Raw genomic sequence first — 13749 nt, 5'->3', positions numbered from 1 at the left:
ATCATGACATTTTAAAGGCATCTGGATGGGTACATGAATAGGAAGAGTTTACAGTGAAATAGGCCAAATGCTGGCAAATGAGACTGGATTAATTTAAGATATCTGGTTGGCATGGACAATTTGGACCGAGGAGTCTGTTTCTGTGCTGTACAACTCTATGATTCTATGACTTGGTGTGGCTTTTCAATGGATACTGGACTGTCAGCAACTCATAGAGAAGCCTGACAAGGACCAGGCCAGTCTATTGCTGTATGCGATTGGCAATGGTGCATATGCCATCCTGATTAGGCAGCGGATTGAAGGAGAAATTGCCACATATGATAAAGTCATTAGGACATTTAATTCTTATTTCAGTTTGAGGCACAACCATATAATAGACCAAGCAAAGTTTAATTGCGCAGCTTGGAGCTGGGGGAGACGATAGATTCCTTTCTAACAGACGTGTACCACTTCACTGATAGTTATCAGTATGGAATATTGGGAAATGAGCTTCTAAGGGACCACATTGCTATGGAAATGCTGGATGAAGCTTTATTGGAATTCTTGTTGTCCAAGAAGGACATAATGTCAGCTAAATCAGACAGCCTCAACTTTGCAAACAATTTGAACTTTTTAATTACGGGGACAGAGAAGCCTCCTGGAGCTAGGTGACTTATTCTGACCTAGCCCATTTGTCAATCTGAGGTTGCTAATACGCTGGTGAAAGGTCAATGATCTGCTGAGGGCTGTGGTTTCTTTTACACTTTAGGAATGAGCCCTGACAGATATGTGACTGGCAGTATCATTGTGGTACCGATGGTACAACATTTTTAGCTGCAATGAAGTGATAGAGATTCATTGCACATGAAGCATATGATGGAGATGCCTGGCATTTAACTTCCATTATGACAAGTCTCTGCAGTTGCATCTTTCCAATGTGTGCTCCCAATAACAGCATGCTGAACTGAGTATAAACCTTGGTGGAGCAGAACAGATGATTCATCCTCCTGTGCCCTTTGTCCCCTCTGATAGACTCTGATAGACTATGTGCGATATCACTAGAATGGTGGAGCTAATGTAATCAGAACATTGCCTCCTTCAGAACCATCATCTTGTGTAGGAGAACCTGCCATAGGCTAATACAGGTATATTTAAAACCAAACCATTCCAATCTGCAACTGTCCAAGACGTAAGTAATCCTGAGGAATGATATGGACTCTTCTTAGGGGGAGGCTGGACACACAAGAGCATTTTTGGAATACAGCTCTTATGGTTAATGACACAAGTGCAAATTTAAACTGGAAGCAGGTACAGGTGTGTCAATTCTTCCTGAAATTACACTGCAATGAAAAAAAATCAATTCCATTCAACTTTAAGACTGAGGAGATATTCCACGAAAGGTTTGAGTACATGTTACATTCAATTGATGGGAGAGAGATGAATGATATTTATGCATGCTATTCCTAAACAGCATAATAGGTACAGAAGCTTGAGTGCCTTTAAATCGTCTTTATTCTCCAGCAGCAGAATAAATTCAAGTTGACTCAATACGCTCTGAATCAGTCTTCATTGATGAGACTCTCTCTCTCAGACCACAGGATGTAATCTTCGATATTTCATTTCTCTTTGATGAGAGAGGAGATGAAGTGAAAGAGAGGTACATCCTGGATCCTGCTGCAAGACCACATGCTCGAACATAATTTCCTCTTCAGAAAAGACTGAACGAGACTGTACAGGTCACTGATGTTGATGATTTATTGGAGAAAGAGGTCTTTGCTCTTGCTTTGCTCTTCGAAGAAAATGTAGGTGGCGTCCATGATGTCTCTGTTTAAAAGGACCAAGATATCATTTAATCAGGCCTAAAGAAAGGAAATCAAGGCTCTGAAAAAGGAAAGGAATTCACTTGTTGGTAAATGTTTGAGCAGGAGGCCTTCATAAATCAGAAGAAAGGAACCGAAAATTTCCAGAGTGCTTTGCATTTCGGAATGGAAAATGCTGCAAGACATGCAGCTGGAACAGAAAGACAGGGAATAGTCAGATGACAGTAGCGTTTCACACTTGAAGATTTGACAATAGTCTGTATTGCGCGGAGTGTAAGAGGACAAATTGCTATTGCTCCTGTAGCCGTTCAGCAAGAGATGGACCTGTCTGCCAATAACGGTGAGATGTGGTGCCACTCCATGACTCAGCTGGACATATCAAAAATATTTTGTAATACCTATGTTCTCAGCTAAACTCAATAGATGTTCATGCAATCCCTGGCAAAGTGTTCATGCAGCAAGTGATTGAAGAGGAGGGCAACAGAATTTCTGCAGAAAATCAGTGCTCCTTTTCACAAGATTGCATGGAACTTGGACAAGAGGGACCTGGCTCCATGGAGGATGGCAGTCACAGAGTATTAAGCAACAGTGAGAGATTCACATGTTAGAAATGGTACAACAGAAGAAAATAAACATGCTGCGCTAGAGGAGTGTGCAAATTCCAATCCACATTTTAAGTATACTAAAGTGGCATTAGTAGAATACGTTAGCCGTAGAGCAGTATCTGAAGGTGTACCTTAGTGAGTGTAACAAGGTCAGCCAGCTGCATCTCATATCATATGAGTTCCCTGATTGGGGCTGTTAATCTGGTTCCTTCAGGGAGCCCTGGCTGACAGATATAAACACGAGTGTCTCATCTCCACAATCACATTTGAGTGACTGGCAGGAGGGAGGGCCACGGTCACAAGGGTGACCAGGGCCACGGTCACAAGGGTGACCAGTGTTGGGGACATGCTGGGTGGTGAGGTCCTGGGCTGAATGCTGCCACAGGAATTGGCACATAGGGTGGCTGTGGACGTCTAGCCCATGACTACTGCCACCCAACGCCTCAAAAATGACAGTGCTTGGAGCTGGCACTGTGCACCAGTTGGAGGATGCTCAGGTGTGTGGTGGGATCTTGTCTGCATGTACTCAGCCTCAGATGGAACTTCATGTTGACCCCGGGATCCCATACCCACCGCGGGAGCCTGTGCCCCACAGTCTGAGCCTCCTCTGGAATATATGTTGCACGTCTCTCTGCTATAGAAAGGATGTTGTGAAACCTGAAAGGGTTCAGAAAAGATTTACAAGGATGCTGCCAGGATTGGAGGATTTGAACTACAGGGAGAGGCTGAATAGGCTGGAGCTGTTTTCCCTGGAGTGTCAAAGGCTGAGGGGTGACCTTATAGCGGTTTATAAAATCATGAGGGGCATGAATAGGATAAATTGACATGGTCTTTTCCCTGTAGGAGGACTCCGGAACTAGAAGGTAGAGGTTTAGGGTGAGAGGGGAAATATTTAAAAGGGACCAAAGAGGCAATTTTCTCACACAGACGGTGGTGTGCATATGAAATGAGCTGCCAGAGGAACTGGTGGAGGCTGGTAGGATTACAACATTTAAAAGGCATTTGAATGAGTATATATATTGGAAGGGTTGAGATAGATATGGGGGTCACATGCTGGCAAACAGGACTAGATTTATTCAGGATATCTGGTAAGCATGGATGAGTTGGGCCAAAGTGTCTGTTTCCTTGCTGTATGTCTCTATGACTCAATGACTCTAGAGAGACAAAATGACGAGCAATGTACTAGGCTGCTGCACACCATCCACCTCTTCTCTTTCATCCGCTATCTGGACATGACTTGGAATGCCTACTTACTTAGGGTTCTCTACATGGGAGTCTTTCCCCTTTCCCTCGGGGATCTGGGGTGGAGGCTGTTGCATGCAGTAATCCCATGCAACTGCAGATTGTGGTGGTTCCTGGACTCCTAGCCATCTGCTTGTTCTGTGGTGCTGTGGAGTTCATGGATCAGGTATATATTGGTTGAGGGCGTTTGCACTCCCTTTTTCATTAGCTGAAGGACCTTCTCCTCTGCGTTTGATTGCAACTCAGCCCCATGCTCCTGATCTTTTGGCTGCTTTTGGGTACGGGCAGGTTGGAGGATCTCCTCATGGGTCTGCTCCCTGGCCAAGCTGGGCTAGAGACAGATTCAGGAGCAGCAGGCCGTGGAGGGGGTGGGTTCTGCCAACTGCCTGCCCCTTTTCTGCATGTAAGTTTGAGCCTGGGTATCCTTGGAGATGGAGCATGTGGCGACCACCAACGCCTTCAGGGAGAGGTGGGCACTTGTGGGTGTGGAGTGCTTTATCTCCTCTCCAATTCTAGTTTAATTTGATCCCCACCCTCCCCCTTCACTTTTCTCATGCTCTGCTTGTTACTCGTTCCCTGGCCACATGGGCATTTTTCCTAGTGGTGTCATGTTGAATAAAGGTATTTACACGAATTGTGTTTTACTACATAACACACGCAACATGGGCGCTGCGGGGAATATAACTTGGAGTTTTACAATCTCCTGAGTAAAAAGAAAAATAAACCCAGGAGATTAGAATAAATAGATAGAATAGGAGTGTTCACCCTGCGAACTGGCTCTGCAGTAATTGGATCACGTGTAAATAAAGGATGACTTGGGGACGGGAGCTATTTCAGTAGCAACGAGAGAAATAATGTGCTCCTGAAGAAATTCGCTTGCAAAACTCATCTTTGTGTTGGGGTAAAGATTTCTGACATCATGTCATTATTTGGGAAAGTTGAACCGTTCTATCGTGCTGTTGACGACTGGGCCCAGTGTGTAACAAGAACACGTTTTTTATTTCCTGGGCAAATGGGGCGGATGAAAATCAACAAGCAATTCTTCTGACAGCTTGTGAACCTGCAGCTTTTTCAGTTATTAGGAGCCGAACTTTCACTGAGGCACCAAAACCTGAAACCTTTCAAGATTTGATGGATTTAGTTAAAGAGTTTTATAACCCCAAGCCTCCTCTAATTCTGAGATGCTATCAGTTGTACTCAACAACTTGAGAACAGGGGGAATCCGCATTGGGATTTTTGACTAGATTAAGGCGTGGCAGAGGCACGCTACTTTGGCTTAACTCTTAGTGAGATGCTGAGACTGTTTGGTATGTGGGATTAATGATCTAACCATTTAGAACTACCTACTAGCTGAAGCCCAGCAGGACTTCAAACAGGCAGTACAACTGTCTTTATCATTGGAAAATGTAGTAAGTGGAGCCTATGAGTTGCAGGGTATTCCAATGGATGTGGGCACCCTCGCCAGTCTGACAGAGCTTGGGGAGCACGACTTAAGTGAAAGCAATTGCATAGCCTCACTCTGGACGTATCCTGAACAGGGGACTCTAGATCAGCTCACAGTAAAACTCCCAAAACAAGCTAAGCCTCAACCAAATGGTTAACATTTTCTTCAGGATTCTGGCCAACCAGCCATTGTAGTTACTGCCAATATGCGGACCCGAGACAGAAAAAAAGTCTCGCTTGACACAAATGGAGTAAGTGAGCTCATAGGCCAGTATACAGGAGAGTACACGCCCTGGAAAGTCCATCTACAGCTGTTTTGGAACAGTTACATTGCTTAGCAACATCCAATTCAGAATCAATCAAAATAAACATCTAGATAAATGATCACACAGTTCTAATGGAGGTTGATACTGGTGTGGCCTTTTCAGTGATTTTAACAAAATGTAGTGGACAGTGTAGTGCTGGGAAAGCACAGCAGGTCAGGCAGCATCCGAGTAGCAGGGGAATCAATATTTCGGGCATAAGCCCTTCACCAGGAATTGTACTCTGGACTCCAACCCTTAAATTTGCAGAAGACCTCGGCTAGCCTGAGGACCGATATGGGCGAACCTTTGCAGACTAAGGGTGCAATTTTAGTTCCGATCTCTTATGAGAAGCAACTGGTTCAGTTCCCACTGATTGTAGTAAACGGTTTAGGTCCAAGCTCAATGGGGCGAAATTGGTTGAGCAAAATTCACATGATTGGCTCAATAGTTTTTAAATTAGAAAATGGCTGCCTGGGTGAAGTTCTGTTAAAATACCCAGAATCTTCAAGGAAGGTCTAGGGACTATCAAGGGATCCAAGGCTACAATGCATGTTGACCAGGAAGGCCTGCCCAGTGCCATTTGCCTTATGGGCAGAAATCAGGGGGCTGGAAAAGAAAAGAATCATCAAACCAGTCCAGTTTGTGGAATGGGCAGCACTGCTTGTGCTGATTGTGAAGTCTAATGGGTTGGTTCACCTTTGTGGGGATTTTAAACAAATGGTAAAGCGCTTTTGAAGCCGAATAGATACCCAATCCCTCACAAAGAGGATTTATACACAAAGCTGGAAGGGGGCTGTCCTTCACCAAGTTGGACAAGAACCATGTGTACCTGCAATTGCAGTTAGATGAGGACTGCTCCTATTAATACACACTGGGGCTTGTACCAATATATGATCTGGGGTATCAGCAAGCCTGTGCCATTTTTCAGTGGGTGATGGAGAACATTTTACAAGGTTCCAATGGATTTTGATGATGTGCTAATAACCGGGAAGACCAATAAGGAGAACTTAGAGAATTTGGGCATAGTTCTTGGACATTTCTCCCAGGCAGGCATATGCCTTGAAGGGAGCACGTGTGTTCCAGGCACCCCCAGTGACCTACTTGGGCTACAGAGTTGACAGGACTGGGCTCCTCCCGTTGGGAGATAAAGTGAGGGCAATCAAATGAGCCTGGCTCCCATGTCTGTACCAGAGCTTGGGTCTTTCCTTGGGCTGGTGAATTATTACAGAAAGTTCAGATATAACTTGGCCTCCATCCTGGCACGTTTGCATCAACTTTTAAAGAAGGGTCAGCCCTGGAAATGATCCCATAGCCAAGCCATAGCTTTCAGGGAAGTGAAGAAACAGCTATCATCCTCTAAGGTGTTGGCACACTGTGATCCCAAGCGAGATCTGGTATTGGCATGTGATGCCTCCCCATTGGCATTGGGATAGTATTAGCTCACTGGTGGCCCAAGGGAGAGGAACGCCCAATAGCGTATGCATCCAGGACTTTGGCTAAGGCAGTGCGTAAATGCACCCAGGTAGAGAAGGAAGGTTTGGCAGTCATATTTGAAGTCGGGATGTTCCACCAATACCTTTACAGACTTAAATTTGTAATAATAATGGAGCACAAACCCCTGCTAGGTCTACTTAAGGGGGCCAAGGTAGTGCCAGCTGTGGCTTCAGGCCGAATTCACCTGTGGGCTCCATACAAAGTGGGCAAAATTACAAGTTAGACACTGTCTGAGAGGCCAAGATGTAAACCTGCTGGCAGAAACCCCACCGGTGGTACCGCCACTGGAAGAGTCTATTCTGGTTTGACATTTTCTGGACACACTTCCAGTCATAGCTGACAATATCAGACTTTGGACACAAAATGATTGGTTTTGGCAAAACAGGAAGAGTTTATGGAGATGGGGAAACCAAAGGGCCGTCACAACCAGAATTGAAATCTTTTTTGGACCTGAAGAGACCAGATCACAGTAGAGGACGGCATGTTAGTATGGGGAGCAAGTGTGATTGCCCCAAGCAAAGGTCACTGCCAGATACTGGCTGAACTCTACCAGGGTCCTCCATGGGTTTCCAAAATGAAGATGTTGGCGAGATGTTATGTCTGGTGGCCAGTGTTGAATGTACTTAGTTGCATTGGTGGGACGATGCCCAGAGTGCCGACAAGAACAAAACTAACTGCTGGCAGCTCCCCAATATTTGTAGGAATGACCGGGTAAACCCTGGTCTTTGTTATACTTCGACTATACAGGTCCTTCATAGATTCAATGTACTTCATCACTGTAGATGCTCACTCAAGGTGGCTGCTGTGTGTTATGTGCCACCTGTATCTGAGACAGGGATAGAGGAACCTGACTTGGTGCGAAAATGTTCCAGAAGGAGCTACTAAGAAAAAAGCCTTAGTCCTCGGACTCAGAGGGAGAGGGATGGAATGATTGTAATGTGGTCAGTCAGATGGACCTCATAGACTATGAGTTCCCTGATTGGGGCTGTTAATCTGGTCCAATCAGAGAACCCAGGCTGACAGATATAAAAAGGAGGACTCCCAGCCCAACTGCTTGTTCTGTGGCGCTGTGGAGTCCATGGACCATGTATATATTGGGTGTGGGCGTTTGCACTCCCTTTTTGATTTTCTCAAAAACCTTCTCCTCTGTTTCTGGCTGCACTTCAGTCCCACGCTCCTGATCTTCGGGTACCCGGTACGGAGGAGGGAGGGCAGGTCCGAGGACCTCCTCGTGGGTCTGCTCCTGGGCCTGGCCAAACTGGCCATCAACAGGTCCAGGCAGCGGGCCGTGGAGGGGGTCGTTAGGGCCGACTGCCTGCCCCTCTTCCGGGGTTACGTTAGAGCCCGGGTGTCCTTGGAGAAGGAGCACGCGGTGTCCACCGACACCCTGGAGTCGTTCAGGGAGAGGTGGGCGCCGCAGGGAGTGGAGTGCATCATTTCTCCCTCCAACTCTATTTTGATTTAGTCCCTACCCTCCCCTTCACTGTTTTGATCACACAGCATTGCCCTGTGGTTTGAAGGGCAGTGCTTGTCACTGGCCACTCGGGTGTTTCCTTTCTTCCTGGTGGTGTAAATTTGAATAAAGATTGGTGCATCTTGTGTCTTTTACTGTGTCTCACACCTGCACACACACAACATGGGTGCTGGGCAAAAATAAGCACTACAACAGTTAGGTGGTAGAGTGGGGGTTAAAAGAGAAAAAAGAAAAAAAAACAGGAAAGTGTCAGAGGTTCTGTTCACTCTGAGAGCTGGCTCTGAGGAGGCTGGACCAGCATTGAGGACTCTTCATGAAGGGTGGCTTGATGTGAGATACTGGCCTCTGTGGAGTTCTTTCAGTACCAATGATAGATATGATTCTGTTATCAGTGCATCTGCTGTTCAGGAGATGCCTGATTCTAAAGTTGAGCTTTCAATCTGGTGTGGGGCTCCGAATACTCTGAGGAACTTCTTATGGATCCCACCCTCCATTCTGGTGTCCAAAGTTCCTCAAATCTTTGAGTTTATGCTAATGTTCAGAATGATGAGATCTTACTTCCTGCTGGAGTTCCCAAGACATCCATGTCGTAGGAGAACTGCCACAAGCTCCAAAGACTTTGAAAGATATTTGAAAGCAAAAAGCTTACCTCAGGCATAGGAGGGAAATCCACATTTCTGTGTCTTCAGAATTGTCTTCAAAATGATCTTTGGTCTTCTTGCGTTCCACCTGTTTCATTCCAAAATGATGCGTTGAATATTTCTGTCATCTATGTAGCAGCAGAGAATGATACAGATGTGAAGTTCTTCACTGGAGTTTAAATTGCTTTGTTTTCAAGCTGACTCTTTAACCCTTCCCTAGCGTGAAAAGGAAAGAGGTTAAACAAAGAAAGAAGAGAATGAGAATTTTAGGTTGTTGTCTTCCTTCTTTGATGATTCAGGTCCACAAGAAAATATTTCTTTTGAATCTAATATTCTTTGATCAATCTGCACAGTCTTTACTGTCAATCGTTGTTGGTGTCACAGCTCCTGTTGTGAGAAGCTGGCATCCCGCTCTGTCAATGCATTCCAATGAGAAGCTAATGGAATACACGCATCCCTTTACTTCCTCAAAATCAGCCAAGAACACTCTTGGAAATTGACTACTTCCATTATTTTGAATAAGGTATGTGGGAGTAGGATGAAAATATATATCATTGATGGATTGCAAGAAAGACCTGGTGGTGGGGCTATAGTATCATCTGTCTTGCTAAATAGTTAGAATGCATTACCTTTGATATCAAATGACGCCAGAGATGGAATGGGACCCTGGGGGAAGCAGGTTCTGATGGAGTCTGGCAGGGCCATATCTGTGTAATCAATGTAATGCCTTAATAAATTAGATTAGATTCCCTACAGTGTGGAAACAGGCTCTTTGGCCCAACAAGTCCACACCGACCCTCTGAAGAGTAACCCACCCAGACCTATTTCCCGCTGACTAATGCACCTAACACTATGGGCAATTTAGCATGGCCAAGTTACCTGACCTGCACATCTTTGGATTGTGGGAGGAAACTGGAACACCAGGAGGAGACCCACGCAGACACAGGGAGAACATGCAAACTCCACACAGACAGTCACCTGAGGCTGGAATCAAACTTGGGACCCTGGTGCTGTGAGGCAGCAGTGCTAACCACTGAGCCACCACGTTGTCCCTAATTTGCTGGCCTTAATTAATGTTTCTTAATTTGCACTGGTATGATTTCCAGTCTTCACCTGTCCAAAATATCAATAACATTATTGTGTTTATTACACAGTCACTTCTCTGTCAGGTTTATTAACCAATATAGTGATTATATCACTGAATCTATCTCCTGGTAAAATAGGTGCAACTTGAAGGATTTCAGTAATGCTTTTCAGAATCATCATTGTTAAAAATGGATTTTATTTGATAGATTTAATGCCATGTATATGTGGAATGGTATTCATTCTTAAGCTCTCACTGAATATGATGCAATCATTAAAAGTTGCATTTGAACCTTTGAACTTTCCTTTGAACTCATCAGCTTAAAAATGAAGTAACTATAAGGTAGGAGCAAATTCCTGCAGATGCTGGAATCTAAACTGAAAACTAAAAATGCTGGAGATCGCAGCAGGTCAGGCAGCATCCATAGAGAGAGAGTAAGCTAACAGTTCGAGTCCAGGTGACTTTTCATCAGTGCTGACATGACGTGTTAGCTTGAAATGAAATGTTAGCTTGCTGTCTCCATGGTTGCTACCTGACCTGCTGCGATCTGCAGCGATTTTAGTTTTCAGTAATGATTCGTGTATGGAATGAGCCACCAGAGAAAGTGGAGGTTGGTACAATTGCAACCTTTAAAAGGCATCTGGATGAGTATTTGAATAGGAAGGGATATGGGCTGGGTGCTGGCAGGTGGGACTAGATTGGGTTAGGATATCTGGTCGGCATGGATGGGTTGGACTGCAGGGTCTGTTTCCATGCTGCACATCTCTATGACTCTAAGGTATATTGCTCAAACTAAAACTTACACCAAGATCTCAGTATCAAGTAAAGAAAGTTTCAATGCTCATAGGCACTTCAGAATAATGAGAAAAGCGGCAAGATAAAGATCTTCTTGTGTCTGACAGCTTTTGCTGGACTCAGATCACTGACTTTGTTTGCTGATTTGTTATAAACTGAGGAATTGTTGGGATCTAATAGCACAGGAGATGAAATGGCGAGATCCGCATGGCGAGATTAACGCTGACAATGCTGGGTCACAGACCCAGCCACTTGCAGATAGGTCTGACATGACAAAAAGCTCATATGATAAACTAAGGAGCGGGTTATCTCGCCATTCAAAGGTATAGCAACTATTACAATAACAACCGCAGAGATTTTGTCAAGTGACTATGACCAGATGGTGTGAAAAATTCATTGATCAGAAACAAAGCCACTTAATTTATCTGTGGTCTCCCAATAAATTTAATCCTGTCAAAGAGGAATGTTGGCAGATTTATTTCAAATACATGAACTTCAATGAAAACTAGACAAGTTGATTCACTTTCTGCACTGATGGATATAAAGTTGACTACAGCACTTGAAATCGTGTCTGACGGGAATTCTCCTTGATTCTACCACACTTTAAATAGGAAGAAAAGCACTTTGAATTGGGGATTTTTAATTATTATTGAAATTAGATGAAGAATCAAGATGAATGAAAAAGAAAAAAATATAAGGTTTGTGGATTAATATTACGCCTTGCAAGTCCTCAGGGACTCTCAGTGTACTTTACAACCAATAGATAAGCTTTGAAGTGCAGTCACTAGTGTTATGTCAGCAGATATCCCTGGCAGAGCTGAAGAGGGAGAAATGTTTTTTTTAAGTTCCATAGGATCGTCTTCATTTACCAGAGAGTGAGGGTCAGGTTCTAGATTTAGCAGCTCATCAGAAAGACACGTCCTCCCACATAACTGTGGGTTGGAAACAGAGCAGGACTTGTACACAGTGATTTTACTTGTGATACTGTACTCATTCTACCAGACAGATGGGATTAACTTGTCTGCAGAAATTTGCAAAGTTGACAACAAATCCTTCAAGAAGTGGTTGGCATGCAGAATCCTCAAGACACTGTGGGAAAAGGAGAGGGTGGATCCTATCGGGCTGTTCCCTGAGCAGACTGTCATTTGGCAGAACGCTTCATCATCAGAACCTTTCAACAAGCACCAAGACATCACATTGCTGGTGGTGAGAAGGGCACTACCTGCAAGATCCTTCATGTACATCTGGTTGGTCTGTGCCACCACACACTGCCCTGGAAGCAGTATGGGCGGCAGGTAGAGACTGTCACACATCTCCCGCTGGAATGAGCCTTTACAATGGAAGTCTGGAGGAAGATGCAGTGGTTTTCGTCGAGGTCTATCTCGAGCAGCTCTGTGATGCAGGACTCTGTTCTGTTCCCTGCGGCACACTCCAAGACAAACATCGACTGCTCCTGGAGGAACATCAGCTCAGTGCTAGACACTCTTTGGTCTGCTTGAAACGTGTTGGTCTTCCTGAACAAGGAGTTGATCTCAACAGAGTGTTGCTGACTGGCACGTTCCAGGGTCCAGGACTAGGTACTGAAGGACACACTAAAACTTGGGGCAGCAGAGAAAGACTACCATCTGAAGTCTTTCTGCTGAAGTTAAATGGGAGTCCACTCAGATATCTGACCCTCTCAGTGTCTCAAATGCATGTAAGTATAGTCTTGTACAAGTAGAGATGTGTTTGTTTTGTTGGATGGAGTCTAACTCCTATAGTTGTTTATTTCATTGATACATCACTGAACTGAACTGCATCTGTGACTGTGTATATATCGAGAGAATTTTTTATGAATAAAGTATCATTTTGAAATTTTAAAAAAATTGACTGCACAGAGAGGGAGAAACAGATGAGCAGAGAGCAAGGTGCCTGAGAACTACTTTGGAACAATTAATGATCCCATTGAACTTACACTTATAGGCACTTGCATTCGGTGAGTGGGAATACTTTGTAACATATAAAATGGAAATACTTTTTCCTTAACAATGTATTTCCCACTCTGCCCTATCTAAAATGCTTCATATCCCCTGTTATTCAGTAATTTCACTAATACAGAACATGCAGGAAACACTGAAGGTCAGGCAGTAGGAGGGAAAAACAGCAATGATTTCATTTGAAATGGGAAAAATGTGAGATGCTATAGGTTTTTGAACATGGCCAAGATATAACTTGGGCTTCACAATTCAAAGACAGTGAAAGCTGATATGTTCGAGGATCTAAGGGAATAAACATTGATGTTGTACAAGGCATTGGCTGGAATTTAGTATGGAAATACTTGACATACTAAACATATTTCTGCTTTTAGGCTCTGTGGCATAATTCCTAATTCATACAGTTATTGAGACATTTGTTGTGGCTAGCCATGATTGTATGATTAAAAAAACCCCAGTTCTTTGGGCAATTGGCCTTAGCAATTAGCCTTACCTTCAGATTCCGAACAACTGCACGATCTGTATGTCAGTAGTAGGCACAGAAACAAAAACTGCCATGATCCAGAGGACATTGAGGCTGTTTTGGCAATCGTGCTAGACTCTGCGCAAACTCATTCATTTTCCACAAACTCTTTTCACAGCGAGAATCTGAAAAAAGATTCACAAATTGCTGTACGGTTAAAGCCGACATTACTCTTCATAAGCTGACAGCCATTGGAATGTGCCTGAAGTATTCATTTTTCCATTCAAGTGTAAAAACTGTTCAGAAAGCAAGCAGTTCAAGTTTTTAAGAACACTCTGAAGAGGAAAACGAGCATACGGCTTACAAGTAAACAGCAAACTGATGGATTAAAAAGAATAACAAAATGTATCAATGGCAGTGACAATTTTTTT

The 13749-nt window shown here is 44.0% G+C and overlaps 1 long non-coding RNA gene across 1 annotated transcript; it reads right to left on the bottom strand.

The window, feature by feature from the left end:
• Positions 1 to 1735: 1735 nt before the first annotated feature.
• LOC140494393 (uncharacterized) lies at positions 1736 to 13646 on the bottom strand. Its single transcript, XR_011963946.1, has 3 exons — positions 13349 to 13646; positions 9012 to 9219; positions 1736 to 1803 (listed from the first exon to the last, which is right to left on the bottom strand). It is a non-coding gene; the product is annotated as an uncharacterized lncRNA (long non-coding RNA).
• Positions 13647 to 13749: the final 103 nt, after the last annotated feature.

This window comes from Chiloscyllium punctatum, chromosome 24 (genome assembly GCF_047496795.1).
Source record: "Chiloscyllium punctatum isolate Juve2018m chromosome 24, sChiPun1.3, whole genome shotgun sequence".
Lineage (NCBI taxonomy): Eukaryota > Metazoa > Chordata > Chondrichthyes > Orectolobiformes > Hemiscylliidae > Chiloscyllium > Chiloscyllium punctatum.
The sequence above is the reverse complement of the archived record's forward strand: the minus strand, read 5'-3'. Positions and strand labels throughout refer to the sequence as shown.